This window comes from Gopherus flavomarginatus, chromosome 3 (genome assembly GCF_025201925.1).
Source record: "Gopherus flavomarginatus isolate rGopFla2 chromosome 3, rGopFla2.mat.asm, whole genome shotgun sequence".
In the NCBI taxonomy this organism is placed as follows: domain Eukaryota; kingdom Metazoa; phylum Chordata; order Testudines; family Testudinidae; genus Gopherus; species Gopherus flavomarginatus.
The window spans coordinates 125,522,641-125,539,206 of NC_066619.1; the positions used below are offsets into that span (position 1 = coordinate 125,522,641).

Below are 16,566 nucleotides of genomic sequence, written 5' to 3' on the forward strand. Positions count from 1 at the left end.
GGGGTTGGGGGGGCCCCGGCAGGAGGGAACAAGGTGGGGCCAGGGGGGCTGTCCCAGGGGGAGCAGTGTGAGGGAGAAGTGTGCCAGGCTGGGGAGGGCTGTCTCGGGGGGAGTGGGGCTGGGGGGGCTCAGCGGAAGGGAATGGGAGGGGATGGGGGGGCTGTTCCAGGCTGGGGAGGCTGTCCAGAGGGAGTGGGGTTGGGGAGGCCAGGGGGCTGTGCCAGGCTGGGGGGGGCTGTCCCGGGGGAGTGGGGTTGGGGGGCAGGCGTGAGCGAACAGGGTGGGGTCGGGGGGGTTGCTGTGGCAGGCTAGGAGGCTGTCCTGGGGGGCCCCCGCCAGGAGGGAACGGGGTGGGGTCGGGGGGCTGTCCCGGGCGGAGCGGGGTTGGGGGGCCCTGCCGGGAGGGAACGGGTGGGGCTGGAGGTGTGTGCCAGGTTGGGGGACTGTCCTGGGGGGAGGGGGGTTGGGGGGCTCGGTGGGAAGGAACCGGGTGGGGCCGGGGGGCTGTGCCAGGCTGAGGGGTCTGTCCTGGGGGCAGCGGGGTTGGGGGGTGCCCTGGCGGGAGGAAACGGGGTGGGGCTGGGGGGGGCTGTCCTGGGGGCAGCAGGGTTGGGGGCCCCGCCGGGAGGGAACGGGTGGGGCCGAGGGGTTGTGCCAGGCTGGGGGGGGTCTGTCCTGGGGGGAGCGGGGTGGGGGGCCCCGCCGGGAGGGAACGGGTGGGGCCGGTGGGCTGCGCCGGGCTGGGGCGTGTCTGTCCCGCGGGGAGCGGGGTTGGGGGGGTCCTGGCGGGAGAACACAGTGTGGGGCCGGGGGGAGCAGGGTTGGGGGGGGGTCCTGGCGGGAGAACACAGTGTGGGGCCGGGGGGTCTGTCCCGGGGGGAGCAGGGTTGGGGGGGGGGTCCTGGCGGGAGAACACAGTGTGGGGCCGGGGGGTCTGTCCTGGGGGGAGCGGGGTTGGGGGGGGTCCTGGCGGGAGAACACAGTGTGGGGCCGGGGGGTCTGTCCTGGGGGGAGCGGGGTTGGGGGGGTCCTGGCGGGAGAACACAGTGTGGGGCCGGGGGTCTGTCCTGGGGGGAGCGGGGTTGGGGGGGGTCCTCGCGGGAGAACACAGTGTGGGGCCGGGGGGTCTGTCCTGGCGGGAGAACACAGTGTGGGGCCGGAGGGCTGTCCCGGGGGTACCGGGGCTGTGGGACCCGGTGGGAGGAAACGGGGCGGGGCCCGCTGGGAGCTCCGCCCCCGGGCCGAGCTCCGCCTCCCCGGGGCACAGGCAGCACCTGCCCCGCCGCCGCCCGCAGGCTCCGCTCGCCGCAGCGCTCCCGGCCACCCAGGTAAGGCGGCGCCCGGGGCGGCGATGGGATGTCGGCTGCGGGTGTGGCCGGGGGAGAAGCGCCGGAGCCGGAGCCGGCGCGGGGGGCCCGGCTGTCCCTGGCGCGGAGCTGGGTGTCCCGCCGGGGGGGCGAGCTGCGAGCCAGCGGGGCTCCGGGTGCCCGGCGCGGTCCTTGTCCGCCGCGCCGCCAGAGCCAGCCGGAGCGGAGTCTGTGCCCGGCGCCGCCGGGGGAGAGGAGCGCAGCGCAGCGCAGCCAGCTGCCCCCAGGGAAATCCGGGGCGGGCTGCCGGTCCTTCGGCCTCTCGGCGAGGGAGTGGGCGAATCGCGACCCGTTCAGCGCCCGGGGTTTGTTTTCCCTGCCCCAGACTCCGGTGGGGACTAGATCAGCCAGACCGTGTGGTTAGCGGCCCCCTGCCGCTCGGCCGGGTTCTTCTGGGGCCGTGGGCTGCCCTCAAAGACAGCGCGGAGCAACTCTGCGAGGCGAGCATGTGCCTCGAACCGTGTTCCCAAATGGGGTCTTTAACTCCTAACTAACCTGGTGACATCCTCATTCTGGCTGCGCTCTGAGGCGTAGGATGGTAACAAAAAAAATAAGGTTTCTGTCTCGCTTTCTCCACAGCAGCCCTCTTCTGGCTCTGGGACAATACAATAATCCATACCCTCTTTTGCCAGTGTTCAGCAGGACTGCAGTGTGATGTATAAATCTTGGTAAATGGACTCTCTTCTGGCAGAGCAGCAGCTCCACTAGCCTCATCCTATCAGGCTCATGCTAATGTTGGAGAGAGCTGCTGCGGAAAGTTATTTGCCCTCTGAAGAGGGCTGTTTGTAAGTAGCAGAATGTCTGTAATCACTGGGCAGACAGTACCCAGGGCCCAGATCCTCAAATGTGCCTAACTCCCATTGAAATCATAATTTGGACAGGAGGGGAGAACAGCTGCCTGAGTACTGGGGCCCCTATTGTTTGTTGGGCCCTTGCATCTTGTGAAACTTCTAGAGTTGGTTCCCACCCAGTTTCTGTTCATATTTTGCTGTAGATCCCTCCCTCCTTCTTATTACAATTATCTCCTAATTTATTGACCTAGTCTGTTTCAGCATCTTGGCAAGGAACCGCTCCTGACATGCAGGAGGCTGGGTTCAAAGAGGGAGGAGGTTGTATTCAGTGTTCCAGTGGATAAATGGTGGCATACTTGTGTATTTAGAGTTTCCAAAGTGACTATTTCTGGACATGGAAGGCATTATGGAGTATCTTCAGTCAGTTCGGAGCGAAACCTGCTAAAGCTTCTTGAAAAACATCTAGCAAATTGCTTTGCTAATCCTGCTACGCCAAGCTTCTGTAAGCCAGTGGAAAGAACCAATGTTAGTGAGCTTTGGGTCAGACAGAGCTGGATGCATTTATGAATGGGATGTATGACAGGGTTGCTTATGATGGTGCGGGCAGGGCTTGGCAGCTTTGGGGCTCTCTGCTAGTTTGTGTCTTATGTTCTGAAAATCTCATGCTTTAGGGCTTCAGATAGTCCTTGCAGGGACATTTTTTTGTTCTCAGTGCATTCTGGGGTTTGAGGGGAGGAGGTCTGTGTCCTTCCTCCGAAGCATCATAGCTGGAGATGGGACACTGGACAGGATGGGCCAGGGCTCTGAATGGGGGCACCAAACATTCTCTCCCTCAGGTGCTTGGCTGGTTTTCCAGGGTATAACTGGTGGCCATATGTGGGGTCGGGCAGGAATTTTCTCTGTGATTTGATTGGTTTTTTTTCCACCTTCCTCTGAAGCATGGCGTGTGGGTCACTTGCTAGGATTATCTCAGTATATTTTACCTAATGATTTCTCTGCCATGGCAGGGCCTTGGGCACTGGTGTATCTCAGATCCTCCTACTCTCTGTTTGTGGCACATAATAGTCTAATATCCACGGGGCTGTATGACTTTGGTCTAATTTTGTGTCTTGGGTTTAGTGTGCGGGGGTTGGTGGCTGGATGATCTGGTGGGCCCTTCTGGCCTTAACCTCTCTGAGCCCCACAAATAGTGAAAGGGTAAAGAGTAAATTGTTGCAGTAAGATCCATCTGTCTAACAAGACTCCAATGTTCTTAAGTTTTGATCTGATGTCCCATCATCACGTCTCATCCAAAAATAGCCCCTGGCTGCAGCACAGCCACTGCCTTCTGCTGTGTCTGAGTGAAATGTTATTGACCTTGAATGTGAGAAGCTTTCTTTCCAGTGAAGTGCTTTGAGTTGGATGGCTTCTGGCATGATTTCTCTCTGTCACTAGGCCACACTGAGTCCTGCCTAGGGAAAAACCTACAAGAGAACAATAAATTCCAGGAGAGAGACTTGCAGAGATTTTTCTCCCTCTCCTATTTTCCCTTTCAATCATCCAAGTTCTTGAACATAGAGGCTGGCATGACTGTTAGCATTTGATGATGTGTGCTCTGGGCTGAAGATTACTAGACTAAACCTTCTCAGCTGGGATGGTTGCTGGCTCCAGGCCTGAGGCTCCCTGCGGGTTAAAGAAGGTGCAGCGGGAAGGTGAGGTCTGCAGGAATGGTCATGAATAAGGTTTATAGTACTTGAATTGCAATGGTTAGCAAGGACACAGAGCTCTATAATGAGGATGGTGACATCTGTTCAGTTCATGCATGGTAATAAAAACCTCCTGGAGGTTCCCCTTGAGTAGCTATCACCAGGGAGCATCAAAGCAGGGTTTGCATCTCTCTTCCCACACACAGAATGGGCAGGGGTCTTGGGGAAACCATGAGAGGCAGTTGCCTATGGCTCAGCACTGCTTCCTGGTGACCACTGGTCCATGGCTCCCTTGGTGGCGATGGGGGCTCCCTGCGTTCAGAAGGAAAGCTCTTAGGCTATTACTGGCTGAGGGCCCGATCCTGTGATAGCCACACTTGTGGCTACAGCCTGGGGATTGAATTGGGGACATCCAGAGCTAAAAACATGAGCTCCTGCATCTTGAGGTGAGGAGCCAGAGCTTCCCAGTCATATCCTTTGTGGGTACCACTGGCATGTGCTTTACGTCCTGTGCACGAGCAGTCCCATTGCAGCCCAGGGCTGAGTGGCTGCAGCAGCAGGGTCAGTCAGCGCTACCTTAGGCAGCGCCTCCTTCTGGAGTTAGTAGAAGGGCAGTGCCTCAGCGAGTGGTCCTCTCCGTCCCCAGCTCTGCCTCTTCCTTGGCAGCAGGTTCCAATCCCTGTGAAAAGGTTTCTGTGCAGGGCGGGAACTGGTTTCTGCCTCACCACCGTGCTGGGTTTACAATGGGGCCAGTGGTGCCAAGGGGCCCCAGCCTGCTCTGTTTAGCTCCCACACACACACCACCACCACCGCTTGCTCTTCTCGGCCTGCAAGGTTGTGCAGGGCTCTCTGCATTTGGGGGGGGGACTTGGGGTAGGGGGCAGGGCTCTGGCCATAGGGAGTTGAGGGGAGGTTGTTGCAGAGGTGCTGAATTTCTGATTTCCCATGGGTGCTTGATCCTAGCTTTGTCCCAAGCACTCCACCCTTTTCCCCCTAGGCCCTGCCCCCCCACCTCTTCCTGCCTCCACTCCAACCCTGCCCCACCTCTTCCTGCCCCATTCCCCACCCTCCCCAGATTGTCCTCACCTCTTCCTGCCCCTGCTCCTCTCCCTCCCTCTCAGTGCCTCCTGCCTGCTGCTAAACAGCTGATCAGTGGCGGGCGGGAGGCTCTGAGGACAAGGGGGAGGATCTGATCGGTGGGGCTGCAGGTGGGTGCTGAGCACATGCTTTTTTTTTTTTGTGGGTGCACTCACGGAGTCAGCACCTATGAGATGTTGGGCAGGGGGGTGGTGTGGCGTGGCATGGGCCCACCCCTGAGGGGAAGGGGCACCCTGGCAGCATAGGGCTGGGCGGGTCGCTGTGCACCTGGCAACTTCCACTTTGTAAATATTGCCCTCGCACTGGGCTGGGCAGAGCAGGGCCGCCCCTTCAATGCCATGCCCCATTGCCCCTGGCTGGCCCCTTGCTCTGGGGACTGACCTCTCCATGCCAGGCTCCATTGCCCCTATGGGGGCCCACAAAATGTTAATCCAGCCCTGCCTCACCGCATAGCATTACAAAGCAAGCCCTGGAAAAGCAACCTGTGAGCCTTGCTCTCCTTTTGCTGTGTAAATGCTGTAATCCTGCTTTTCACTGTCCTCTCTGTTGGCTCTGCTGGACGAGATCTAACGTGTGGAAGGGTTGTTGCTCTGGCCCCAAGTGGTGCTTTTGGAGCTGTTACGGTACTGGCCAAGTGCCAAAAAGAGAAGGGTCCTGATGCTGCAGTCTTCACTTATGTAACGTCCTCATTGGCGTCAGTGGTGGTTGTACCTAAATGGGGACTAATGCCCACTCCACAGGCCCTTTCTCAAGCCAGCAGCCCCAATGTGAAACTGACCCGATGGGGGGCAGATTAACTCCGGCACTCAGAACCCCTGGTGGTAGAACCACCCCCAGTATCACAGCAGCAAGGAGGCTGGGAGGAGGGGAGAGGATGTGTCCTTTCTCTCACTAGCTGGGAGGGTCTGGAAAGGATGGGGAGTGAAAGAAGGCAGAAGACCTAGCAGCCCCAGGCCGTTTGAGCTGGAGGGGTGGGGGTCAGATTATGTCAGCCAGAGGCTGATATTCATTGGTCCCTTCTGGCCTGGGAACCTGGGTGATCATCTAGTCTGAGCTCCTGTAGAACGCAGGCCAGGGAACTGCCCCACACTCATTCCCACGGCAGATCTGTTAGAAAAACTTCCAGCCTTGATTTAAACATGGTGGAGAATCCACCCTGGCCCTTGGTACATTGTTCCAGGGGCTAATTATTCTCAACATGTAAAAACAATTTGTGCCTTATCAGGGAGAGGTTCCCTTGAGCAGGATCCAACATAGCTGGGAGAAGCTGGCTGGTATGGACGCCCCGTCCTGCATGTTTCAGCCTCTGGTGAGTCGGGGTCTAGGTAATGGTGCCAAGTGCTGTACTATGAAATCTGTCTGGGATTTTGCACCTCTGGTATTCTAGCAAACTATCTGCTGGAATTCCTAACAAGCAACCTCCTAGCAAGAGGAGTGTAAATGCTGGGCTTGAAAATAACCTACTGTAATGCCGAAAAGAGGGTGACATTTTGAAAGCTCCAGCGGAGCCAGGAGGCTACCGTGAGATGGCTCCATGTGGAACTGCGATGGCAGTGCTTTTCAGGTGGGTTTCCTTCTCCTTGCTGTGTTTGCTTTTCTTGTGGACAAACAATTACATTTGACAGGAGTTTGTATGGTGGAAAAGTACAGCCGGCATCATTTTCCCACTCAGTGAAATCCCAGCAAAAGAGAAGGAGGCCTGCCGGAACCCATTACAATGTATGCCCCCGATCCTGTAAACACTCATGCATGGGAGCAAATTTACTAATCCTCTGAAACTGATAGGGACTCCTCACATGAGTAAAGCTATTCATGGGTGAAAGTGCATGCAGGATCAGGGTCTCTATCAGCACACCCAGGTCAGTAGAAATGAGTGGGGCTTTGCATAGCCTCCCTTTGTGCTGCACAAATGGAAAGTGCCCTGGAAATGCTGCCGATAGATCCTGTACTGAGCGGGTGCTGCCTGGCGAGGGAGGCACGAGAAAGAGAACCAGCTGTGGTCAGGGAAGATTGCTAGTGTGTCTCAGCAAGGAAGGTTATTAAGGAAAGCTGAGTTAGGAAGGGAAAAACTCCAGAATGCTCTGCACTATACACTCACTGTTCTTGTCCAGGCAGATAGTGTTGCAGGAATTGAGGTCTTCATCACATTTGCACACTGGGATATTTTTAGAAGTGAAAGCTATTTAGAAAGAAACTTATTGATTTTTTTCCCCCTCTCCTCCCCGCACCTTGAACATTTTGTTTATAATTTTCTACATTTCGTCTGTAATGGGTCCTGAGTGCCGCTATTCTCAAATCTCCCCTTCTCGTGTTCTCTTTGGGGTCTAAATATATTAGGTAGCCTAGGATGTGGCTTTTGCTGAAATGGTTACTCGGTTCCAGAATTCTTAGCACACTGTGTCCCTCGCCTTGTATTGTAGAACTACTTTAGTCATTAAATACCTCAAGTCTTGACTCTGTTGTGTCAGAGTGAAAGGTCTGATGGGATGGGTCAGACATAAGAAAAGCAGAGCAAAAGCTCGGAGGTACCTACAGACTGACTAGGCTGGAATAGGCTAATCCAGTTTCATTTAATTTCACTGAGACTTTGAGACAGAGATGCACTTTTCAAGTGCTGCTGATCTCACTTCTAGCCCATCAGATGTACACTCTTTTTCTCTGGGTTTATACTGTGCTTTTTCACATTTTCCACTTCTAGTTCTGTAGACTTTTACGGCCAGACATGGGTCTTCTGACCTCTTGCATTAGAACCGAACAGAGAATTTCACCTAGTTAATTCCTGCAAAAAGCCCAGATGACCAGTCTTGATTGAAAGGTACCAAGTGATGGAGAATCCACCACATCCCTAGGTGAGTCTGTGGGTTGTTCGAGTGGCTAATTACTAGGGCCCAACCAAATTCACAGTCCATTTTGGTCAATTTCACTGTCATAGGATTTTAAAAATAGCTATAAATCATTAAATTTACTATTTAAATCAGAAATTTGACAGTGTTGTAATTGGAAGGGTCCTGACCCAAAAAGGAGTTGTGGGGTCACAAGGTTATTGTGGGGGGGGGGGGGTTGCTGTACTGGTACCCTTACTTCTGTGCTGCTGCTGGCAGTGCGCTACCTTCAGAGCTGAGCAGCTGGAGAGCAGTGGCTGCTGGCTGGGAACCCAGCTCGGAAGGCAGAGCCGCCACCAGCAGCAGCACAGGAGTAAGGATATAAGAAGTAAGTACTTCTGCGCTGCTGCTTGCAGGGCTGGGCCCTCAGTCAGCAGCTGCCGCTCTCCGGCCACCCAGCTCTGAAGGCAGCGCAGAAATAAGGGTGGCAATACCACAGTCCTCCCTAAAATAAGCTTGACCCCCTGCAGCTCCCTTTGGGTCAAGACCCCAAATATAAGAAACTCTGGTCTCTCCCATGAAATCGGTATAGTGTAGGATAAAAGCACACAAGACCAGATTCACGAGCCATGATGCATTTTTCATGGCCATGAATTTGGTAGGGGCCTATTCATTACCCTCCCCGTTTAAAAAAAACAAAAACAAAAAAACCACACACCTGTGCCTCATCTCCAGTTTGCACTCCAGCTTCCAGCCAGTTCACTGTGAGTAATTCAGTATTTGGGGACATCTGCTGTAGTAACTTGTGCATGTTTCACTGTCTGCAAATGTGTGACCGTTCTGTACAGGGATCCGTAGCAGTCTAGCTTGTTGTGCACAGTGAATTCATGGGGGTCTCCAAGTAAATGCAAGTATGAAGTGCGGTGCTGCCCTATAGATGCCCTTACCTAGATGGCATGGTGGGGTTCGCTATAAATTGTCATGAACTGCCATATCTGATGTGCTAGGTTTGCAAGTAAAAAGGTGTCTTTCTAGCTGGCAGCCCCACAAATTGGCCCTGAATTGTGAAAGTGAAGCTGGGACCTCCCCTTCAGCATGGGGGAGGTTCTGCCTGGCAGGCTGGGACTCCTGGTACACCTGTGCAGCCCCATTGCCTTCAGTTCACGTTGCTGGTGACACGTGGAAATCCATCCAAGGCTAGACAGGTTACACCGGTGTCTTGGAGTCCACCCTTCAGCTTGCAGAGCCTGTGTTCGTGGTGGAGAGGCATGAGATGGAAAGCTCTCAGCTTGGCTGTCAGAGCCCGGGATGGTCTTGTAAAAATAAAACCTGTATTGGTCCTTAAACTACTGTGAGGATGGCTTGAAGATTCTGGAATCTCTTTATTGTAGTTACTCATGCGCTGTAATCTATATGCACAGTTTTCTCTGCTAGCCCTAGGCACCAATCCTGTAAGCCTTACTCAGCAAAATGGGGGACTTGGAGTTTTGCCTGAGTAAGGGCTGCAGAACTGGACGCTAGAACAATCTGTTTCGCATCCCCCTTATGCTTGCTCAAATGATTCAAAGCCCCTTTAATCGGAGAGATTTAGCATTCAGTCCATCTGAATTTTTTCCATCAAAACTGGGTTTCTGGAAATTGGACTTTCAATTAAATTAAAGTTTTCATATAACGTGGCTGCTTTCTACAGAAAATTGTGATTTTGGGGCGGGTGGCGGTCAAGCGTGCGCGCTCTCTCTCTCTCTCACACACGCACACCCTGAAAAGCTTTTGGATTTCAGCTGGAAACCAAAATATCTGGATTTGGCTATGCTGCTGCAGTGTCTCCTGGGAATTGTAGTTTGGGGGCCTCATGTTCCCATTCTCATCTATTGGTCTGGCTCCCCACCTGGACTCACCTCCCATGATGCACTCTGGCGGTGCCGCTGCCATGATGCACCACTCCCCATGCCAAGAGGGGAGACCATGGTGCATCATGGGAGATCTCCATAGAGGAGAATAGGAGCATGAAGTACCTGGAATATGGCTCCTGTGAGACTCTGCAATAGCATTTCCAAATCAAAATATTTCAATTCTCAGCCATAATATTTTGATTTCAGTTTTTTGCAGAAGTCAGAAAAAAACGATATTTTCCAGGGTGTGGGGAACGACCCTGTTTTCTGACCAGTTCTATTTAGTGTAAGTCAAACCCCCCTCTTGTCCTTTTTGAGTAAAGCATCACTAAAAGTACATGGCAAATTTACAGGCATGAGATGCAATAAAGGAAAGAAACTCTGATTGTCTTGCTACAGGCTTCTGAATCCCAAGTCTGTTCAGCGCTCCCCCTTCTGGTGCTATGTGCCTGGCCTGTGGCTGGTGGAGAAAGCATTACCCTCTCTTGTAAAGAGAAATGGCTACAGGAAGTTCTGGGGGGAGGATGGAGAGTGGAGGAGGGGCTGGACCCAGCAGGAGACTTTTTTGTTTGATGTTTGTACCGCACCTTGCACAGTGGGGCCCAGATCTGTGGCTGGAGCTCGGAGGTGCTGCTACTCCTAATAATTGACAATAAAATAGTGAAGGGTAACTAACCTTTTCAGTTTCATAGGAGTTTTAAACCTTTATTCTGTAAACGTCTCCTGAAATGGCAAAACCCAAGACATAGAATATGAACTGTGGGCAGGGTTTGAATTGTTCTTGGTGGGCTGGTGAAAGATGAATTAATTCAGAGAGAACAACTTAATCAGCCCTGCACTCTAACCCAAACCTGACAAGTGACCACAGCAGCGTTAAGGCAGAGTAACTTCCCCCACGTGCGGAACGTCTGACAGTCAGATGGGTTGATCTGTTGATATAAATTGATACTGAAAAAGCAGGCCAGATCGCAGTTAAGATCTGGCATTGGAGCACGAGTTTAAAGTTGGTGTCTGTATTGGTTCTAGGTATCTGTTGGAGATGGAAATGGAAGACCTACAGAGCACGTTATGAACAGTGTTGTAGACAATACAATCGTGAAAGGAATGTATGAGTCTTTCCTCTTCATTCCTGATTTCCCTGCATTTAAGGGAAATGGATGGAGCGTGTCCTGCTGGAATCTTAACTGCCACTAAATGTAGATTTTGTTTGCTAATGAGTCCTCAGTATAGTGAAGCGTGAGCATCTGTCGGCCCAGACAGGTTTCCAGGGACTGGAATGCAGCTGTGGGCTTTGCTCCTTGTTCCTGCAGGCCTGTTGGGGACCGCCACTGAGACAAGCCTCATGTTCCCTGCTAAGGCCCAGGCTCTGGCTTTCATTGTACACACCATGCAGACATTCAGGGACTTGCCCAGTGTGGGGTCCTTGCTTGATAACCTTGACTCTCACACAGCCTGACCAGCTCCAAGGGGCAAAACTCCCTCTGGTTTGTGTTGTGCTGAAAACAAGGACATCATTTCAGCACTGGGCTATGATCCAGATGCTCTGCTACTCCCTGTGGCTAGTGAGGATGAACAGTGCTGCCCAGAATGGGCGGGGCTAGGTAACCTTCCGAGGTGCCCAGAGACCTAGAGCCTCTTAAAATACAGTGCAGGTAGTGAGTCAAAGATAGGGAGCCAGATCTTCAGCTGGTGTGAACTGATGTGGCACCATGGAAGTCAATAGGGCCATGCTGAGAATCCCAGCCAGGGTGCTAAATGGGCACTAGATGCAAGTCCAAAATAAAATGGACTGAATTTATAACTGGACCGTGTTCAGTGAGGAGCCAGCACAAGGAGCACCCGGTGATGGGCTCATGGAGGCTTTGGTTGCTTGAATAGGTGGCCGCTTTCTACTAGGCAAAGCTTTCCAGGGCATGAGGCTTCTTTCCGACGTACCAGCTGCAGTAATCAAGCCTGGACGTAACCAGTGGGGCTCAGTGTGGCCAAGTCTGTCTGATGAGATGGTGCATAGGCTGCTGGCCAGGGATTGAAGTGGCTGCTTCTTCTGCTGCCATTGAGACTTCACCACTGCTGGGTATCTAGTAGCAGTGGTGAGGCCCTCATGTCGTGGAGCCACTTAGTGATCAGAGGTCAGTTGCCCTTGACACTCGGGAATGTTATAAGAGAGAAGAGAGCCTGGCCGGGGCTCAGCTTTAGCCAGCTGCCCTTCATCCACCTGCTGATGTGGTAGTAGTCTGTAGTGAGACTCCTCTTACCTGCCTGAAGCCAGTTCCCTTCTGATGCTTTGGTTTGGAGAGTCAGCCAATGGCGCAACCACGTTATTAAACCGTGGGGGAGGGGGATTGTGTCCCCGCTCTTCCCTGCCCGTTATCAGTGCTCGTGCATTTGGGCTCCCTCCAGAATCAGCACCTGTGCATTTAGATCACTCCCCTAGTCTCAGGGGACAACAATGAGGTTATAGTTGTCTTGGCAGGTGCACAAATCAGCAACTGTCTGTCTCTCTCCTTGCCCCTGAGAGCTCCGCGTGCCCTTTGAGGGGTATGCAGTCTAACAAGATTGATGGGAACGGTAATTCATGTACAAATGCCACTACTGTTCAACACCCATCAGCTGCTGCTTTTCAAAGGCTGCCGTCTTTGAGCAGTGGCTCCGGACAGGGTGTGTGTGTGCAGGGAGTTTCTGTGCAGCCATTCCGTAAATCTGCCATGGTCTCCTTGACAGATGGCCTTAATATACCTAAGTGTGTGTGGATTTCAGGCTGTTGGTTTTGACAGCCAAAAGGAGGCTACATTAACTATTCTCACAATTAAGCTAACAGCTTCATAACCCTCTTCTCTGCAATTCACAGCTTTCTTGTCCCTGTGACCTAACGAGCAGGAGCTTTTCATCCTCAGCTGCTTGGCTGCTTCTCAATTAAATGAGCTGAGCTGGAGGACCAATGACGATTAGCCAGTTTAAAGTACAGGATATCACAGCTGTGGCTTCCTTTCTTTCCAAAAGGCTTGTCCTCGGGTACCAAAGTGATTGAAACAAGGCCATCAGCAGTGATCAGATAAGTGCCTGACGTAATAACACAGAGGTTAAACTATGCTAAATAGACTCTAATCCTATTAGAGAGATTTGGAAATGCTATGCCCTGTGTTCCAGGGGTTGTTTTTCTTGTGGGATGAGAATCCGTGCTCCTGTAGAAGGTAAGAGACAGATAGAAATGGCTTCTACCTTCCACTCTGATTTTCACAGACTTCTGTATGTGGAGACTGGACCTTATTCAAGTTCAGGAGACAGATTTTTTTTTGTAATGCGTGGAGAGAAAAAAGAAGGTGGAAAGAGCAGCTCCTTCTCTGTGCAACGCCTGATCAAATGAGCACCGGACACCTTTTTTCCTAGGGAGTCATTTCTGTTTCAGCTTCCCAGGCTGACTTCTGATCTCAGTGATGCCAGTGAAAAAAACACAATGCAACTCTCCTGAAGACCATGGGAGCGATTCCAGATTTTTTCGGGTGGAATTGAGGTCAGACTCTTGCCCTGTGACTTTTAGATCCTTCTCCAGGCTCTGGAAAAAATAAGATCTTATTACCATTTGCTCCCTCCCCCCATCATATTTTGTATTGGAGTGAGATCTGCTGTGATGAGGGGTGGTTGGGGAGGATGGGATATATTTTTTTAACTCACGCTTTTGTATATGGTGGTTTATAATCTTCTGAAATGTGAAAACATTAGCAAACCAGGCATAGTTCAAATAGATCCTGATCTTCAAAATAGTGCTGCTCCCAATCTTATCAGCATCTGGCTTCCATAGTCTGTTTCCTTACAGTTTTGTATATTTGTTCTGCAGACTTTCTTTTCATTCCTCGTGTAACACCCCCTAGGATGAGTTGTCACTCAGTGATCTAGATCTAAAACCAAGAGGCTTTACCAGCTGAGCTAAAGGACCCAGCTTTCTTAGCTCCAGGGCTGTCACATGGTCAGGAATGGGCTAGTCCCTAGAGGGGGACAGAGCTGTGCTACGCTCATTTGGTAATGCATATGTAAACTGCCAGCTCTGAACTAAGATGCTCTGGGAGGAAGGGTGGTCTTGTGGTGAAAGCATTTGATTTGGGCTCAGGAGTTGTTCCGTTCTTGTGTCTATCACAGACACCCTGTACGACTCCGTCGTCATTTCCCAGCTACAACACGAGGATGATAATTCCTTTCTCCCAGCCCTTGTCTATTAGACTATAAGTTGTCTGGAGCCAGGGTGTCTCTCTTACCATGTACCAGTCCAGGCTTAGTGCAGCGGGCTCTGATCTCAGTTGGGGCCTGCATACAATTGATGATGAGATGCCTCAGCCGTTTGTGGCTAGGATTGATGGGAACACACGGTTCCCAGCACAGAACAACGAAAAGCTGTATTTCCTGAACCAACTAGCTTACGTTTTGCCCCAGCATGCTATATATGGATGCTGGAGCTGAAGCGTTTGTCATACCAGTATGTTCACGGACACCATTTAATCCTTTTACCCACATAGCTGTAAAGCCAGGGGACCGGCTGCATCACATGGGACGTTCGGGCAGGTGTGAAGTCTAAGGCAGGTTTCCTCCTGGGAAGAATTAAAGGCACACCTGTGTCAGCCTGGCACTTAACACAGACTGTGGGTTAAGGGGTTTGTAAGGTTACATATCCGAGCACAGGCTGTCTCCATTCTGGTGGCAGTAAGAGTGGGTTAGCAGGAACTTTGCAGCAGTGCCAGGTTCATGCCATCCCCTGGGCAGTCCCCGAAGGTGCCTTTTACAGCCCCTTCGTGGAAAGGCCTGTAGCCGAATGACTTGTCCCCAGGAGACTGGCAACATGGAGCTGACCTTCTAAAGCTCAGCTACGTCAGAGGTTACTTGGTGAAGCGTGATCCCAGGGCTGGCACTAGAACTTTAATTCTTGGTGCTACAGCCCAGGCTGCAAGATCACTGAGTTTTCTGAGCCATCCTTAGTCCCTGCTGGCCAGTGGAGACCAGAAGAGTCCCCCTCCGGGTGAAGTGAGTTTGGATGGGCTGGCCTAGCATTATCCATTAGCCCATGATGTCTCTGAGCAGTGGGTGGTGTCAGTCAGAGAATGGCAGGCTGCCGGGGTGGCCCATAACAGTCCGGAAGATCTCTCATCTGCAGGCTGGTTCCCACCTCGTTGTCAATGAATTGCAGACATGGGCTTCAGCTTTGGAGGTATGTCAAGCTATACTCTGACACATCAGTCATATTATTGAAAATCTTTGTACATTTCGCTGGGCCAGGCAGGCTTTCACTGAACAAGGGCAGAAGGCACAGAGAGGGGATTTTCTGCCTGCACGCGCCAGGCCTCTTCCCCAGGCTGCAGCTGGCTATGTAGGAGATACGCCATGACTCTCGGCTGCTTGGGAGCAAACCGACCAGCTGGAGAGTTAAGCAGCAGGGCAAAGAGGTAGGTGTCACTATGGGAGCACAGGTTCTCCTGCTGGTGGCAGCACCTCTCACCCCTTGGCCAGCTTTGTAGGGGAAGGAGACAGCTGGCGATGGGCTTCCAGCTAGCAACAGCTCTTCTGGGGGCATTGCAGATCCAACATGCCCCTGGGCAGAAGGCTGAGTTTCTGTACTTCGAGCCGCACATGTGACACCTGCCCCATCCCCTTAATCCTCCCTGCTCTGTTAGTCTCCCTTGGTCAGCGTGCTGGCTGGCGGCCCCATCACCCTGCCCAGCTGCTGGAACTCAGGAGGGACCTTCATCCCAGCTGCTCCAGCCATCCAAGACCGCAGCTGCTGCTGGCCTCTTGGCCCTGAGGTCGGGGTTAAGGGCCTCGCCCTCAGTGGGGGACTGCAGGCAGGGTAACTGAAAGAAACTTGATCCGATCTTTTCAAAGACGACCCCAGGTGGACTCTCGTGAGGGCTCGGTTTCTCATCCGTTGTCATTGTTTACAATTTGTGTGATCACAGCACCTCCCAGCCCAGCTGTGGGCCAGGACCCCGCTGGGCCAGGCGCTGTACAGCTGCAGAACAAAATGATGGGCCCTGCCCTAAAGCGCTACCACTTGAAGCAGAAGAGGCAACAGGTGGCTACAGACAGATGCGGGAGCACAAGGACCCAATGAGACCATATGGGTTGGGCTGATGGGCAGCGATCTCTGCACACCAGCAGCCGAGCCATTGCCAAGTTCTTGAGAGGTGTCCCAGCGAAGGAGGGGTTTGAAGGAGGAAGAGGGGGTAGTATTGCAGATGATTATGGCGCCTCCTCTCGAGTGTGAGAGCCACACAAGAGAGAGCACAGAGGGGCTGGTTTGAAATTGTAACCAGTGGTCAATGAGCCGTGTTGGTGTGCCTTAGCCTGCCACCCGCCCGGGACCCACATGTGCTCTTGCCTGGAGCTGCAAAACAGGCAGGAGCTGCTGTGAGTGCGATGCTGGGGCACTGACTGGTACAGCTGAGGGTGTTAGCCCATTTAGTGAAGGAACGGAAAGTGTTCTGAAGTGCATGCAAGTAGGAGGCAGGCTGGACTAGTGGTCAGGGCACTAGCATAGGGCTCGGGAGTCCCTGCTCCGCCACAGGCTCCCTGTGTGACCTTGGGTAAGTCACTTGGCCTCTCTGTGCCTCAGGTCCCAGCTGTCCAATGGAGATACCAGCCATGCCCTGTCCCCAGGGTGCTGCGAGGAGAAATACAGTAGAGTGTGAGGGCTCACAACACTGCAGTGATGGGGGCAGAGAAGTGCCTTCCCTTGATAGGTTAAATTGGTGCAACTCACCAGAATGGATGGGTGTCATTGGCCTGGGCACCCCAGTGTAACCTCACGATTGTAAGTGACAGGTAGCCTTGGATTTAAACATCCCAGGTGGTGCTGTGTTTGCATAGCTGCCTTCTGCTTTGCTCCCTGGGATCCTCAGCGGTGAGTGCCAGGGCACGTCTACATGAAC

At 53.0% G+C, this 16,566-nt stretch overlaps 1 protein-coding gene across 3 annotated transcripts in view; it reads left to right on the plus strand.

The window, feature by feature from the left end:
* The first annotated feature begins 1,301 nt into the window (after positions 1 to 1,301).
* The window catches only part of FRMPD1 (FERM and PDZ domain containing 1), a 68,811-nt gene continuing 53,546 nt past the window's right edge, over positions 1,302 to 16,566 (plus strand). Inside the window, exon 1 of one of the 3 annotated variants that reach the window (XM_050943026.1) lies at positions 1,302 to 1,328. The gene's annotated coding sequence lies outside the window, so the exon portion shown is untranslated. Of the gene's footprint in view, positions 1,329 to 2,061; positions 2,153 to 7,724; positions 7,791 to 16,566 lie in introns of those variants that run through there. The other 2 variants (XM_050943027.1, XM_050943029.1) reach the window with 2 other exon arrangements.